At 51.3% G+C, this 15247-nt stretch overlaps 1 protein-coding gene across 1 annotated transcript in view; it reads left to right on the top strand.

The window, feature by feature from the left end:
- The window catches only part of LOC106863440 (gap junction beta-5 protein-like), a 117732-nt gene that overhangs the window by 93640 nt on the left and 8845 nt on the right, over positions 1-15247 (top strand). The window lies entirely within an intron of this gene.

The following is a 15247-nucleotide window of genomic DNA, read 5'->3' as shown; positions in this document are numbered from 1 at the left end:
CTGATTGATTGAAGGTTCCTCTTTAACACTTCGAGTAAATGTGTTGGTTTCACTTGATGGAAAGCTTTAAAGGTCTATTATAAAATACCCTTTATATGGGAGATTTTTTTTTTACATCATTTTTCTTTCCCTTAATTTTTGTGGGACATAATTATCCTTTTTTTCCCCCCTCACCTCCTTTTCTTTTTAATCGATTTTTTTTCTTTTTTTTTCCCTCCCCAGTGCAAAGCAAGGAGCCTTATTTAAAGGGGCACAGACACAAAATCCAGTGGTGTGATGGATACCATGGGTGGAAGATGAGATCCATCCATCTCAGACTTTGAGTGGCTCCCATCAGTCACTTGATTTAAGTTTTCAGGGTGAGGAAAGCTGGAGGACACAACATGGGAGGTTCAGTGCACCCTCTCCATGCTCAAACTGGAAGGGGAGTGATGTGGGGGTCCCTGGGGGCTGCCAGCCCCCATTTCCTGGTGCCAGCTGCCACTACTCCAGGCAGGACATGTCCTGTGGAACCCACCTGAACAGTGGAGTCATCGTTGCCACAATTAATTCCTCTGCTTTGCCTTGCAGAAAATCCTGAGTGCACTGAGAAGGCACTTGCTGCCCATTTGTGCAGCACTGCTGAGGAGGGAAAATGGGGACAAAAGGGAGAATGATCCCATTTGAGGGGGTGAGTGATGCTCCCTGCTCGGGGGAGGCTGCAGCAGGGATTAATTCCTGACACACTCATGGTCAGGATCGACTGCATCGAGTTAAATCCAGACTAAATAGGAGCTGGAGGGACTCGGACACGGGTGGAAACAGCAGCTGGAGAGGCTGCCCTCACCCTTTGAACAAGTTTTCCGTTGTCCTCATCCTGGAGAATCTCGCTGCTGATTCCCGAGACTCGCTGGGGAAATGCCTGACCCAGGAGCAGCAGCTCCTTGGGCTGGGTTGGATTGGCTGAACCCAAGCAGGACCTTGTGCCCACGGGAATTTCAGTACCACAGCCCTGGTGCCCTCCTGTTCTGCAGTTCTGTGCCCACAGAAATTCAGCAGCACAGCCCTGGTGCCCTCCTGTTCTGCACTCCACCTCTCTCCAATATTTGGGCTGCAGTGACCTTTCAAACAAGAGTTTGGCAAAGAGGGGAGATGTGCCAAGGCTGGGCTCAGCGCTCTGCACGGCCCAGGGAACTCAACAAGACAACGTGCTTAATTCCCATATTAAGGGAAAAAAAAACTCCTGGTGTGTGTTGGTGCCCCGGGGATGGTCACCACAGACCTCCCTGTGTGACGAGGTGCCAGCTCTCGTGCAGTGTGAGTAATGCTCTTTGTCAGCTCCCATAAAGCCTGAAATCTATCACCAGCCCTTTCCTCCAAAGGTTTGGGTACCGAGAAAAGTAATTACAATTTGTCCTTAATTCCAGAAGTGTGCCTGGAAAACGGGTTGGGAGGAGGCTGGGGATGAAGGGCTGGTCCAGGGCACAGTCACAGCCTCCTGCCACCTCCAGGACCCTGAGCAGCCACCTCGGGGCTGCTGCAGCTGAAATAGAGGAGGGGAGGTGACAATGGCAGCTGGGGAGGTGGCTGCCCTCGAGCAAGGTGCTGTGACATCGATGCTGCAGCTCCTGGTCCCATGGCAGCTCCTGGCCATGCTGGGGAGGGGGAGTCACCCCATGAGCATCCCCACATGTCCCTGCCCTGGCCAGCTGGGCCTCTGGGCTGATGGCTGGCACAGAATTTGTTTTTCAACCCCAGTTTTTCAGAGGAAGGGGAAAAGCTCTCCTTCTGCCTCTGGATCTGATGTGATGAGACATGTGACGGGGAAGATGAATTGAGGACTGCATCTGAAGTGCCAGATACATAATCCATCCTAAATAGGCTTCATTAGTGCTAACAATTAAAGTTACCATTGTGGATTGGATACGTTTTCTATTAACTTTGCCCTTGTCTGCAGCTTGGACTCACCTCGCAATAATGAGCTGTGTCACTTCTGATCTATTTCTCATAATAGCTCCTTTCTCCTCTAAATCTGGGCAAAATATGATTTATAGGCAGGGCTGTCGTCTGGGTGTCAGGCACCCACCTTCTGCCACGGGGAAGGGGTAACTGTGGGCTGAAGCTCACAGCCCTCGCTGGCTCTGTGTGGGGAGCAAAAAACCATCCTGGGGCTGGGATTTGGGGTGATGTCCATGGCTCAGGGGTCATCAGGACAGAGGGGAGCTGGGGCAGGAGCCTTCCTCATCCTGCTGGAACGAAAGCAGTGACACTGTCTGAGGAATGAGCCCCAAAAACCCTGGCAAGGACCCACCTGCCAAGGGCCAGGTTCCCCATCCCCTTGGAGGAGCTCCATCCCAACAGGAGCAGATGTTCCAGCAGCCACGTTTTCTCAGGGCAGGTGATTTTTTGGGATCTCTTTGCTTCTCTACATCATCTTTTTTTTTTTTTTGCCTCAACTCTGAGATGTGCCTGGCTTTCTTACAGGTACAGAGTGCCCTGCCATGGAGCATGACTGTTTCAGCTCAAGGGACTGAGGCTGGAGTTGTTCTCCTGGCTTGGCCAGAGCTGTGGGCAGGAGGAGGGTTGGAAACCTGCCCCTGTCCCCTCCACATCCAAATCTCCTTTGTCTCAGTCGAGCTCCAAACTTCTGCCAAATGGAGAGCAAGCCACAGCAGCAGCAAAAGCCCTCCTGACAAATATGTGCCCCTCCTTCGAGGCTGACTGTCACCTCATTTCATCAGCAGTGATTAAGGGAGGAAACTGGCAGGTAACCCTCTGCAAGGTGTTGTGGTGATAAATCGAGAGTGCCTGGTGTAAACTGCAGCATATTAAACATGACTGTGGGTGGATAAAGCAGGAGGCAGCAGTGACCTGACCCTTTTCTCCAGGGCACCACAGTTCAGAGGAACACGCTCAGCCTGGGCGTCTCAGATTTTAAATAACTATTATTTTTTTTCACATGAACCCAGTGTTTCACACAAACAAAGCCAGGAGAAGTTCCCACTTCATGTTTTTGTCACTTTTCCCACCCCAGAGCCATCCCAAGTCCTGGCTCAGCAGCACAGGTGGGATGTGCAGAGTTGGCTCACCCTGCCCACTCCCCTGTCCCTGCAGGGCTTGCATCCCCAGCAGGGTTATTTGGAGTAAAAAACCTCCAGGACAGAAAAAAAAAAAAACCAAGGAATTCTGACAAACAAGATCCATCAGCCCAAGTTAAACAGCCTGCAATGCTTTGGGACCTTTCCTGATAATTAAAAGCAACGTGATGGCTCTGTGCTGGTGAGAATTTATTCTGTCACTTGGCCTCAAAGAATCCTCCATGCCAGGAAGTGTCACTTGTGGGTGTCAGGGCTGTCACTGAGTGCTCTGCTGAGGCTGTTGGTGGTTGTGGCCCTCCACAGCACAGATGGATGAGCAGGCAGGGCTGGATCTTGTCACCCTGTCCCTGTCACTCTCTGCCTGTCACCCTGTCCCTGTCACTCTCTCCCTGTCACCCTGTCCCTGCCTGCTGGCCCTTCCCCAGCAGTGACACTCCACACTGGGGCTGTGTTGGAGGAATTCACATCTGTCCCAAGAAAACACTTCCCATCAGCGAGGCAGCATCACTGCCAGCAGGCAGTTGCCATGGCAATGAGGGCCTGGAGTGGCCTGGGAAGACAATTATTATTATTTATTATTTTTATTTATTATTTATTATTTTAATTTGGTTCTGGTTTCCTCTGTGGGGAGCCAGAGCTCTGCAAGGCCTGTGCTCCAGAGTGTGGGGATTGAGCTGGGCAGCTCTGAGGGCGTGCAGGAGGAGTGGAAGCTCCACTGGGGAGGGAAGGAAGGCACTGATGTCCACACCAGCACCATCTTCTGGTTGGAGAGGGCTGGAAGGGACAGGACCGGTGTGGCACCAACACGTTTGGGTACCTGGCACTGCCCAGAGGTGACCCCAGCCCGGCGTGGGGGTGTGGTGCCAGCACTGCCTGCTGTGGGGGGACACCAGAGCCCTTTGGAGGAAGGTGTGTCCCCCTCCTCCTGCTCTCAGGCTGGGATTCTGTGCCCTGGGAGGCTCCCACAGCTGGTGGAGCACATTTCTCAGCGAGCTGAGCAGTTTCCCCTCCTGCTCTTTTTGCTGTGACAGTGGAGCAGTCCCAGCGTGTCCAGGGGGATCTGGGGGTGCCTCAGGGGGTGTTGAACACATTGGTGCAAATGGGGGGACTGAATCTGTCAAACGGATTCAGATCAGCTGGCTGAGCTCAGACAAGGGGCTGATTTCTCTTGGCTGGGGCTGAAGTCACAGCACCACATCAGCCCTGTGCAGGCTGAGCTCAGAGCTGAGCTGGGCTCAGCCTCCTCTCCTCTGTCCCCTTCCCCTCCAACCCCAAGTAGGTGAGTGTGTGACACCCAGATTTGTCCCTACTCTTCTTCTGAGAGGCCATGGATGGGGCCTTAAATCTTCCCCAGCTCCAGAATGTGGGGTCTGTGTGGGACAAGTGTGGGGTGAGGTTCCAGCATCACCCACCTGCTGCTCTCCTGCTGAAATTTAGATTTTATTTCTCATAGTATTTATACTTATATTTATACCCACATCCATTACGTGTCCCCTTGGGGAGTTCAGGGCTCTTTTGAGGGGTCACTGCTGGAGCCCAGGACAGGGCAGGGCTCTGCTCTCCTGCCAAAAGCCCAGCTCATCCTGCACTGCACAGGTACCTCGGGGACAGCCCAAGGTCACCAGGATGTCATAGCAGCCCTTGGAATTGAGATTTTTATCTTGTGGAGCTGCTCAGTGCTTTGCTCTCAAAGCCATCCCTCATCCCTCCTAAGGGAAGGGACTGCCTGGCCCAGAGCTTTTCATACTCACGGTATCAATCTCCGAGAGGGAAGCACTTTTATATTGCACATCTGATGGAGGAATAAATTCCCACAGAAGTAGAAAGCAGAAGCTAATAGGCTTTTTCACAATGAAAGAATAGATCTGCTGACAAAGGCATTTCCAGGGCATCAAAATAAACTGTATTTTCTGAGAAGACCACGGAAGCCCCAGAGCTGCCTCCCTCCCCTGCAGCCACCCAGCCCAGAGTGGCCATTCCTGGGATGCTCAGGGGTGGTTCCTGAGCCCCATCACGGTCACCTCATGTGTCACCCACACAGAGAACTCCTTGAGTGGTGTGTCCTGGGTCAGTGATGTCCCTCCTGGGTTCTGGACACTGCTGACCCACCCTGCCAGGGCCCTGCTCCACTATGGAATTCCTTGGCAGCTGTCGGGCAGGCTCCCAGTGCCTTTTTCATCTCCCTTTTTGAAAAAAAAATGTGCATTAATTTGTCTTTCTTATCAATTGATTTTCCAGTTAAAACCACTCTGTGCCTGCCCTTGCTTCCCACCCCACAGGAAAACCAACCCTCTCAAGAAAATGGCTTAGGAGACCAAAATTTACTGAAGTCTTACATGCTCCAATCCCCAAAGGGGTGGGGAGGGGGGGAGAGGAAATGATTTGTTCAATTAATTATAAATGTTTTAATTTAAATGGCTAATGTAGAAGATAGTCAGATATAAACCAGCAAACTACTGAAGTGGTTTATGGGTCCTTAAAGAGCACTAAATGCTTGTTCTGATTCTGCTAAGATCACTCAAATGACTTTTTTTTTTTTCTGCCGAATTCAGGGTAGGGTGCAGTGGGAGGCAGAGAGGGGGAGATTTCCTCTTGTATTTCACATCCCCCCAGGCAAGTTGTGATAAACGTTTAGCAATTCCTTTCTTTGGAGCCCGGAACTTGCCTTTGAAAAACACAATGGTTGCCCCGTGCTGCTGGGAGGTGGAACGAAAAAAAAACAAAGAAGAAGAAGAAATCTTCTGGGTCAAGGTCACCTCTTGCTGTAGGATCATTCCTACCCCTACCAACCACATCCCTGTCATCCTCCTTGATATCTCAGCCAGCCCCACCACTCTGTGATTCCACAGTGAGGGATATTTCAGGTACATCTGCCTTTGTTCCTTGCCTGTGTTCCCTGCACAGCACCACAGCCCTCTGTACACAGCATTAATGAGCTGATTTACACAGGGACAGCTCCAACCCGCCCTTTTTCTTGTCAAAAACACAGAAATGCAGAGTTATGAGCCTTATTGTAGAGAGCAATGTTGCCTGCAAGGGAGAGATCGTGAATGGAAGTTTCTTGTGTGACTGAGGGAGAGGGAGCCCATGGGTCTGTGAGTGGCTGGAGCAGAACAGACCAGAGAATCATGGAATATCCCCCTGGAAAAGACCCACAGGGATCACCCAGCCCAGCTCCTGACACCCCAACAATCCCACCCTGTGCTCCAAAGCCTTATCCAAACGCTCCTGGAGCTCTGGCAGCCTCGGGGCTGTGACCACCGGGCTGGGATCAATTTGCCAAGCCAGGACCTTGCTGCCACCAGGATTCTCCTGCTGATTTCAGCCCTCATCCTTTGCCCTTGCAGCTTCTTGCAGTTCAAACCCACAGTTGCCATCACATTCCCTTGGCTCTGTTTTCTCTGTTTTCTGCTCGGTGACTCCAGCAGCAGTGCCACTGCTCCTTCTTCCCCACTGTTCCTGTTTGGTGACTGAAATGGAGCAGACAGCCTGGGAGAGGCTAAATTGGACATTTAATAAATGCATTTTCTCAGCTCTTTTTTTCCTCTATTTTCTCCAGACTGGCCTGCCCTGAAAACTATTTTCCTGGAGTTCTCATTGTTGACCCCTAGAGCTCCAGAGATGTTACCTAAACTAAATAGCTTTGCTTTTCATGCTCCAGCAAGATCTCTCTCGCTTCCAGCACAACCCATCTCCTCCCAGGCCACAGAGAAACAGTTACAGCAGCAAAAGGCTTCTACACTCATAATTACAAGTCCTTGTGATGCACCAGTGGGCTGAGAGAGAGTCTGTGCAAAGAAATTTTGATTTGGGGATTGTAAAGGGGGGGGGGGGTTTGTCTTTATTAATTTTTCTCAACTTTTTCCCAAGAGGAAAAAAAAACCCAGAGGTGGTTTTGAAGTAGATTTCTCATTGGCAGGGGGATGTTTTAGTGGTGTCAAAGCCCTGCTGGCTCCATCAGCCAGACCCCCGAGTGTTGCCAGGAGGGATTGAGGGCTCCACTCCCCGGCACCACCAGGGGAAGTTTCCTGGGAAGCTCAAACCTCATCTCTGGCCTGAGAGCAGGAGCTGAGTGACTGCCAGGGGAGAGCAGAGCCTCTGCAAGTGGCTGGGGACCTGGGGGACAGGCATGTGGCAGCCACCTGGAGGGGTGGGCAGCTGTGTGGAGCCCAGGAGTGAACACCACGGTGCTGGCAATGCCAGGAACCACCTCTCCATCCTCCTCCAGGGCAGGCAGGAGCATCAGGAGCAGCAGAGAACAGGGCTGAGCTGTAACCTGCCTTGTTAGAAAGCAGCAAGTCTCTCACAAATGGATTTCCAATTTCCTGTCCACCTGCTTTAGCCAAGACAGATTTCTTGTTTTTATAATTACTTTTTGGGTAGTTACAGGATCTGGTATCCAGGCAACTTGATGCCTCTTAAATCCTCTTGTAAATCTGTTTCTTTCTGTTGATTTCTAGATGTTGGAGAAACATTCACTAATCCCTTAAGGCAGACACAACTTTCTCCATGGTTGTTTCTGTTCCCCAAAGTAGGCATGATGCCGTGTCAGATTTTGAGGGTTCAGGTCCACGATGCAGCATCTCCCACAGGCTCTGTGTGGCAGCTCTTGGTCTCATTTCCAATAAAACAGTGGCCAAAAAAAGCTGCAATGCATCTTGTCTTCCCAACAGCATCCCCAGGCAGTGATGTCTTCCCATGGCTTAGGTCTGACCCTGCTCCGTGGGTCATTCAGGGACATGGTCAGGACCTCTTCATTTTGGAGGTGTTTGTGCCCATCTGGGTCAGGGCAGGTTGGAGATGCTTTAATTAAAGCACAGCCACAGTTAATCACTGTGGAGTGATCAGGGGCCGGGCCAGGAGCAGGGCACAGACACATCCCCCAGCAGTGCAGGACTGAGCTCTGACTTTGCCCTCCTCCCACTCATCCACACTTCCACGGACAACCAAGGGGGAGGGAAGCAGGGAAGGCACAGGCTGCTGCTCCAGCCCCAACAGGCTCCTCATTACCATGCAGAGAGCACGGGAGAGTCAAGTCACCCTGCAAAGGTCACACATCAACACGCGCTCCAGGCTCTGACCTCTGGTGGGGGAAGTGTAATTTAATTAACTTCTGCTTTGCTGTTCACCTGCTGGAGTCATCTGCATGTGGGTCACATCCTGGAGGCTGCTGGTCCCTCTGTCCTGGCTCCAGGCCTGGCAGCTCTGTCCCTCTGTCCCTCTCCTCCCCGGGCTGGGTGTCCTTCAGCACGGAGACAGCGCTCGTGCTCGGAGCTGTCGCTTGTGGTCGTGGTGGCAACAATTAGGCCATCAGTCAATAAACTAATACTCTCATTTACAGTCATTAGGGACTGCGGATCCAAGCATCTGCTTTCTGCTAATGAGTTTAAAAGTTGGCTAAATATGGCAGACCTGCTCTCGTGGAGAAGGAAGCAACAGGAGTTCGATGCGGAATTGGGCTCTGGTGAACACGACATCAATTTTAATTAGCAGGCGTCTACAGCTTCCCAACCAAACGGAAATAAGTGGCAAAGGGAGGGCGCTGGAGGCTGCTCAGGGCTCGTTTTGGGGTCCCAAGTGGCTCTGCCAGGGGGAGTGAGCCCCAAGGGTGCCCTGCAGGCACCAGCCCAGCTCATGCTCAGCGCTGCCTGGGCTGCGAGTGCAGCACTGCTCTGCTGTCACACAGATCTTTTAATCTAGTGAGGAATCATTCATTTCCACCTCCAGGCCTAACACAGGCTGCCAGGGGGATGCTGAAGTTTGAAAAGCCCTATCATAGATCTGTTGTAGCTCGGAGAGAAGGGAAAAAGCTTTTCCTCTAAATGACTGTAAATGTTTTTTGCTCAGAGGTGCTGGCTCACAAGGGGCTGGCGATTTATGAGCTTGTGTTTGACCTCAGTGATGGAGACCTCCATCACCTGTCACCTCCCAAGGCCACCATGGAATGGTTTGGGGGTCGAGCAGCAGCCTCTGCACTCAACACCTCTCAGGTGAGATGGTGGGATTGCTCCATATCTTGCCTGTGGAACATTAAGCCTGAGTTTGTTCTCTGGGATGCCACCAGGCAGGGGACAAAACACTCCACAGAGTCCAACCCATCATCCTCTCCAAGCAGCACTGTTATTTTCCCAATCGATCCGTTCCTGCAGAACACCAGACATCATGTTTTTCAGGAATCTCATGTTCCCCAGTGCAGGTTAAAAGCAGCAGGTAAAAGGAACCATTTGAAAAGTCCTTTTCCCTTTTCTTGCCTGCTGTTCAGTGAGGCAGATTGAGGCATTACCAGCAGTCAGGGATGTTTTAAGGCATATCCTGCTCAAGATAAAAGCAAGGTGCACACACAGGATTTGGCTTTCAGTGATGATTTTCTCTCCCTGCCTGCCACATTGTGTTCCCACATCGCTGCCTCATGTTTCACCCACTCCCAGCCGTGGGATGGGGACAAGGTTATGGACAGCCCAGTGCTGAGTAGTTTTATTTTAGCTCCTCAGAGGGAGTTCTGATGAGTTTAAAGAGGAAAAAATCGGTCTGATTTTTAAGGTGGGTTTTTTTTTTTCAATACCTACAAGAATCTACAGCTTCAGAAATGTTCTTTATGAGTGAGGGTAACTGTGGCACAGAACAGGTGCCTTTCCATGGCAGTGCTGTGCTGGATGAGCACAGCTGGTGGCTGTAGCAGCTGTAGGGATTTGTAGGAATTGCTGGGACAGGCCAGGTTTGGTGGCTTTCCAGACAGGGACTCCCAAAGAGCATCCTTGAAAGGGAGAATAACTGAGAACTGGCTTAGGGAGGCTGGAAAAGGGGAAAACCTCCTCCTCTGGGAGAAGAGCTCGGCAGATATGGAGCATGGCAGAATTTGGTGAGGAAGGGAGTGACCAAAAGGCTGCTCAGGCGCTGCTTGGGGGTCCCCAGTGAGACACGAAGGAAGATGTGTCTGCTCCAGCTGGGGCTGGAATTTAGCTGAGCAGAGCCACTCCTGAGTGCTGGTGGGGGAGAGCCCAGGCAGGGAATGCAGCAGCAGCAGCAGTGGGAGCTGGGAAGCAGCAGCCCAGGCCCTGCAGCTTGCTGGAGGAAGATTGAATGCTGCTTCTGTAGCCAACGCTCTTGATGCTCTTTTTAATACATATATTAAAAGGGTGCTAATAAGCAAATCCGTCAGTTATGCAAATGAGTGGCAATTGCATCTTGAAGAGCATCCCACAGTTTAATTACATCATAATTGCAATGTAACACTTTAATTACCATATGCATCACGAAATCATGAGCACTGTTTCTAATCTCTTCACTAATATTTCAAATCAAACAGATTGCACAGGGCCTGGCGTCGTGCTGCCATCCTGCACAGGGAAACTGATGCCTTGGAGTGGCTACCAAAAACAGAGGATAGACAAGATTAAGAGAATAAAAGCAGGTATTTATTGAATACAGTAAATATCAATAAATATATCAATAGATACACCTTGGGCAGTCAGAAGTTTCTGAGGAGCTACACCCAAAATGGAAGATGGTCACGAGTTTTTCATACAGTTATAAGTTTGATCCATTTAAATATCAGGGGTTAATCCTCCAATTATAACTTTAGGTAATGAAGTAATTTACTCCATATTTTTCCCCTCTAATTCACTGTTGTTTATATCTCTTGGGGCCTGAGACAGTACAGCGTCCTTGAGTTTCAGGCCTAAATAAAAGCTAAATCCCAAGGCATCAAAACAAAGGATTCATCCCATCCCCTGCAGCATGGAGGCTGGGAAGGGTCTCTGAGTGCCTGCCTGGCCATGCTGGGAGCAGATGGCTGCAGGGGCATCCTTGGCCAGCACCTCCAACCACATCCCACTGTCAGGAACGTGCTGGAGGAGAGAGAGGAGGGGGGAACAACGCTGGGCACTGCTCCAGGATTTTCCCTGGTTTAACCCTGGACCCACTCAGTCTCCACCCCTGCCCAGTTTGGGGTGATCACACCAGCCAGGCGAGGCTGCTTGGATGAAGGGATGAAGATTTGCAAATGGCTGTTTTGGAAGAAGCAATTGATGAAAAAGCTGCCTGTGATCCTCCCTTCCCCACCCAGCATAGAAAAATGAATTTCACATTCTCCCTCTCACCCCAGAGAGGGAAACAATAAAGCTTTCTGGGGTAGAACTTTAGCTGGAGGCCTGGGAATTAGATTTAAACGAGTTGATTTCGTAAATCTTCCCAGTTTGCATTCTTTACTTTTCCTCTCATCCGGCTTCTTTCCTTCCCCCATAAAGCCACATCTAATAAGTGACTTAAGAAAAGTAACAGATTGGCTTGAAAAGGGACAAAAATCCACACCTGGGGACTAAGAGATGAATGCATTTAAGCAGATTTGGGTGTGATGGAGTGATGGATCAGGAGAGGAGCAGCTGGGCAGGGGAATCCCTCCTGTCCATGGCAGTGCCCAGCATGGAGCCAGCTCTGCTGGGAAGGGGCTGGGGGCTCTCCTGGCACACAGGGCAGGGCCAGGGTCTCCTCCCAGCCCTTCCCAGCATTGCTGCTCTTGCTGCAGGTTGCACATTTGCTTTGCCGTGAGCTGCAGTGATTTTAAATCATCCTGCGCTAATCCATATAAATTCTTTTAATCGTGGATTTAATCTTCTAAGCGTGCGGTAATTAAATTACACACCAGTCAGAGGCACATCAAGGAAAGGTGTGAGTTTACAGGCCCGTGGGCAGGGCACCAGGACAGCCCATGGCCAGGACAATCGGGCATTTGATTACTCCACTGTTCCCTTGTCATTGGATTTTCCCTTTCTGTCTCTTTTCCCAAGTCATTTCGGTTGGAAAAGCATCGAATCCAATCTGTGCCTGATCCCCACCTGAGTGCCACATCCAGACCTTCCTTGGACATTTGGGCACTCCAAACCTCCCTGAGCAGCTCCAATGCCTGACCACTCTTTCCATGAAGAAATTCTTCCTGATATCCAACCCGACCTTCCCCTGGCACTTTCCTCTTGTCCTGTGTGACAAGGAGAATGAGGAGAGCAGAAGATACAGCCCCAGAAGGAGCTGATGGCCAGGACAGCGCCTGGAGCAATCCAAGTGCTGGAATATTCCTGGAGAGCGGCAGGAGACCTGGAGGAAAGCACTCCCGAGCTCCCTGAGCAGAACATTTTGATGGGCTGGTGTTAATGGAGGGAAACACCGTGACACCAGAAGCACATTAACAAATTAAACTTTGGTGCTGGGAAGGGGAAAGTCTCGGTGAACTGCGAGGTAGGGAGATGACTGACTTCGGGAACGTGACAATTACTGTACTCAACATTTTTTTAACATTAAGAGCCAAATAGGAGCATATATTTAATTCATTAAAGCAGTCTGAAGTGGCTCCCTCCATCCCAGAGCAGTTAATCGGTGCTCAGTGTCTCCTAATGAAGGGGTCCCTGTAAGGTCAGCCCGACACTCGTCAGCTAATCGGAGACTTATTTGTTTTGCAAATTGCTCTCCCATTTTGGAGCACCGCGCAGCAATTTCCATGGCCGGGAAGCGGGAGCGAGTTCACGGGGCTGGGTTTTGAAGCCCTCAATCTGTCATTGGCAGGAGGATAAAAATAGCCTTGGGAAGAGAAAGGAGCAGGATGCTCCTTCTGGGTTTGTTCCAGGCAATCCAGCCCCGTCTTCCACGTCGGGACTGGGGGGTGGCTGGAGGGCTGTGTGGGCAGTGGCACCATCCTGCGGGTGCCAGGGGACTGGGGACATTGTGTGACACTGCAAACTCCTCACTGTGCCTGGCTGGGCACCGCTGTCCTGCCCTTTCCATCCTCATCTGAGTTCTGTGGGGGACCTTGTGTGGTCCATGGGGGTCCTGCTGTCCTGCCCACATCCTCTGCCCAGACACCTGCATCCTTAGATGCCCAGAAACAGGGGGTTGTGCACAGAAAGGTGTCCCAGGGATGGCAGTGTCCCTGGTCGGTGTGGCAGAGGTGGCTCTGAGGGAGAGGGGCTGTTCTGGGCAGGGACACAGAGCACAGCGTGGGGGTTTTTGGATAGAGAGTGGGCAATGGGGACCCCCACAGAGCCTGAGGAAAACACAAAGCCTGAATTAGCTGTTTAAACCCTTTTCCTTCTCTCCCCAAGGCAGCTGGAGGTCTGGCTGCTGTCCTGGAGCACAACCTTCATTGAGAGTTCATTTCTGTCTCTGAAGGAGGAAGCATCTCCCACCCTTTCCATGGATGAAGACCCTCCTCCCACCTCCATTCACATTTGTTTTACAGACGTGGCCATGGTTACAAGCTGGCTGACACATCCCAATCCTGTGACACACAGGCCACAGCTCCTCATCCCCTCCAGGGCTGGAAGGGGCTACGAGTGGCCTGGGCTTTGCTTTTGGAAAACAGGGAAGAAAGCCTGCAATTTGTGCTTTAGAGTGATGTGTGAATTGAGGCTGTCAGCCTTTCCTCCCCAATCCATCAGCCGGGAGCTGCTGCCTCTCCCTGTCCCACTGTGGGTGATTGAGAGCCCGGCAGCCACTGCTCCCAATTTCCATCGTGTATGGAGAAATCAGGAGGCAGAGCACAAGGCAGGAGCTCCCTGTGCTCATGCTGGGGCTGCTGCCCTGGCTCTCCAGTGACTGACCTTTGGCCATGAACTTTTAGCAGGGATTTTCCCCTGGATTCAGAGCAGGATGACTGGGAGCCCTGGGAGCAGATCCCAGCTGTCCTGGCTGCTCTGCTTGTTCTGCTTGGCAGTTGCTCGAACTTACAGCAGTGCAGGAGGATAAAGAACCTTTATTTTCCAATATCACAGATTAAAAAAAAATACACACCACCTTTACTTTAATTTCCCCTTTAAAGTAATGACATCTATAGTGTAAAGAAAGCATTCCACTGAGGCACAATTTTTTTTCCCAAATGTCATGGAAATGGAGGAATTGCAGCAACTGTATTTGTGTGCAAAAGAGGAGAGAAAGTAGATTAATTTTAAAAGGTTACATTGATTGCAGTCAGGCATGGAACTGCAGCAAGGAGGTGTGGGAATGAGCTGCATGAGGCTCTTCCTCAGCATCTCCCCAGGAATCTGGGGCACCCCCAGTGTCACAAAGCAAAAATACTTAAGTCTGAGAGGACAGAGCACGTGTGACCCTGGAGCCTGGGAGAGAGCAGCCCTGGCTCCTGAAACATGAGGCTTGAGCCTTCATTGAGCTTGGGGTTGGTGGTGAGGAGTTCCCTGGGAACAAACTAAAGAGGAAATTTTTACTGGATTTTTATTTCTTTGCGGGAATCCCTGATATCTGGGAAGAGCTCCTGGTCCTTCCAGGTAATGAAGCTGATTTCCTGAAGCTCTGTTGACACAGAGAAGGTGCTCTGAAGCCTCTGTTTCCAGACAGGCTGGAGGAGAGGTGTGAGCCTGACATGGTGGTGGAGCAGGCCAGGTTCAGCGGGGTCTCTCCAGCCCAGCCTGGGGTTGTTTGGGGGTGCAGTCCTGGCTTGGCTCTGCTCCTGAGGGGCCTGTTGGAGACCTGCCCCATGCTCCTCTTCCAGCATTTCCAGAAAACTCGGGTTTGGTTAATTCCTGAAGCAGCTTGTAGGAACCAAAATGTCAAAGGCAGTCTGGGAAGTGTCAGCAACACCCATCTGCTGCACGAGGGAAATGTTCCTGTCACAGCTGTGAGCTGTGAGCATCCCCAGGGCACTGTGGGGTCTCCTGCTCAGAGGGTCCTGGCTCTGGGATGGCTCTGGGATTTGGCTTCACTTTAGCAGAGATGGGCTCAGTTACCTTCTTCAGGCCCTGGCTGCCCTCGTGTTACACCATCCAGCCTGGCCATTGGCCTCTGCCATGGGGATGGGATGGACACAGCCCCTCGGGGAGGTTTTCTCCTCACCACCAAGGCACCATGGCTGCTGCTAATGGCAACTTCCCTCCTCTTGCAGGGCAGTGGGACATAAATAACCTCGAGGGGTCACTTGCCATCGTAACTCATGGGATCTTCTTTTCCTCACGAGGTCTAGAGCTGGGGGCAAAGTCACCAAAGCAGAAAACAAGAACCTGAGTCTCTCCCATGAAAGCACGAGGGAATTTTTAAATCCCAACGACCAAATTTCCCTCCCAGAGCTCCTCTTCCCTGAGGAACCACCTCTGTGTGGCACCAGCACAGGTGCAGGAGCCGTCCCTGCTCTGCTGCCTTCGCCTGAGCTCCGGCATTTCCCACATCAAGCG

This window comes from Sturnus vulgaris, chromosome 24 (assembly GCF_052056855.1).
Source record: "Sturnus vulgaris isolate bStuVul1 chromosome 24, bStuVul1.hap1, whole genome shotgun sequence".
Taxonomy (NCBI): Eukaryota; Metazoa; Chordata; class Aves; order Passeriformes; family Sturnidae; genus Sturnus; species Sturnus vulgaris.
The sequence above is the reverse complement of the archived record's forward strand: the minus strand, read 5'-3'. Positions and strand labels throughout refer to the sequence as shown.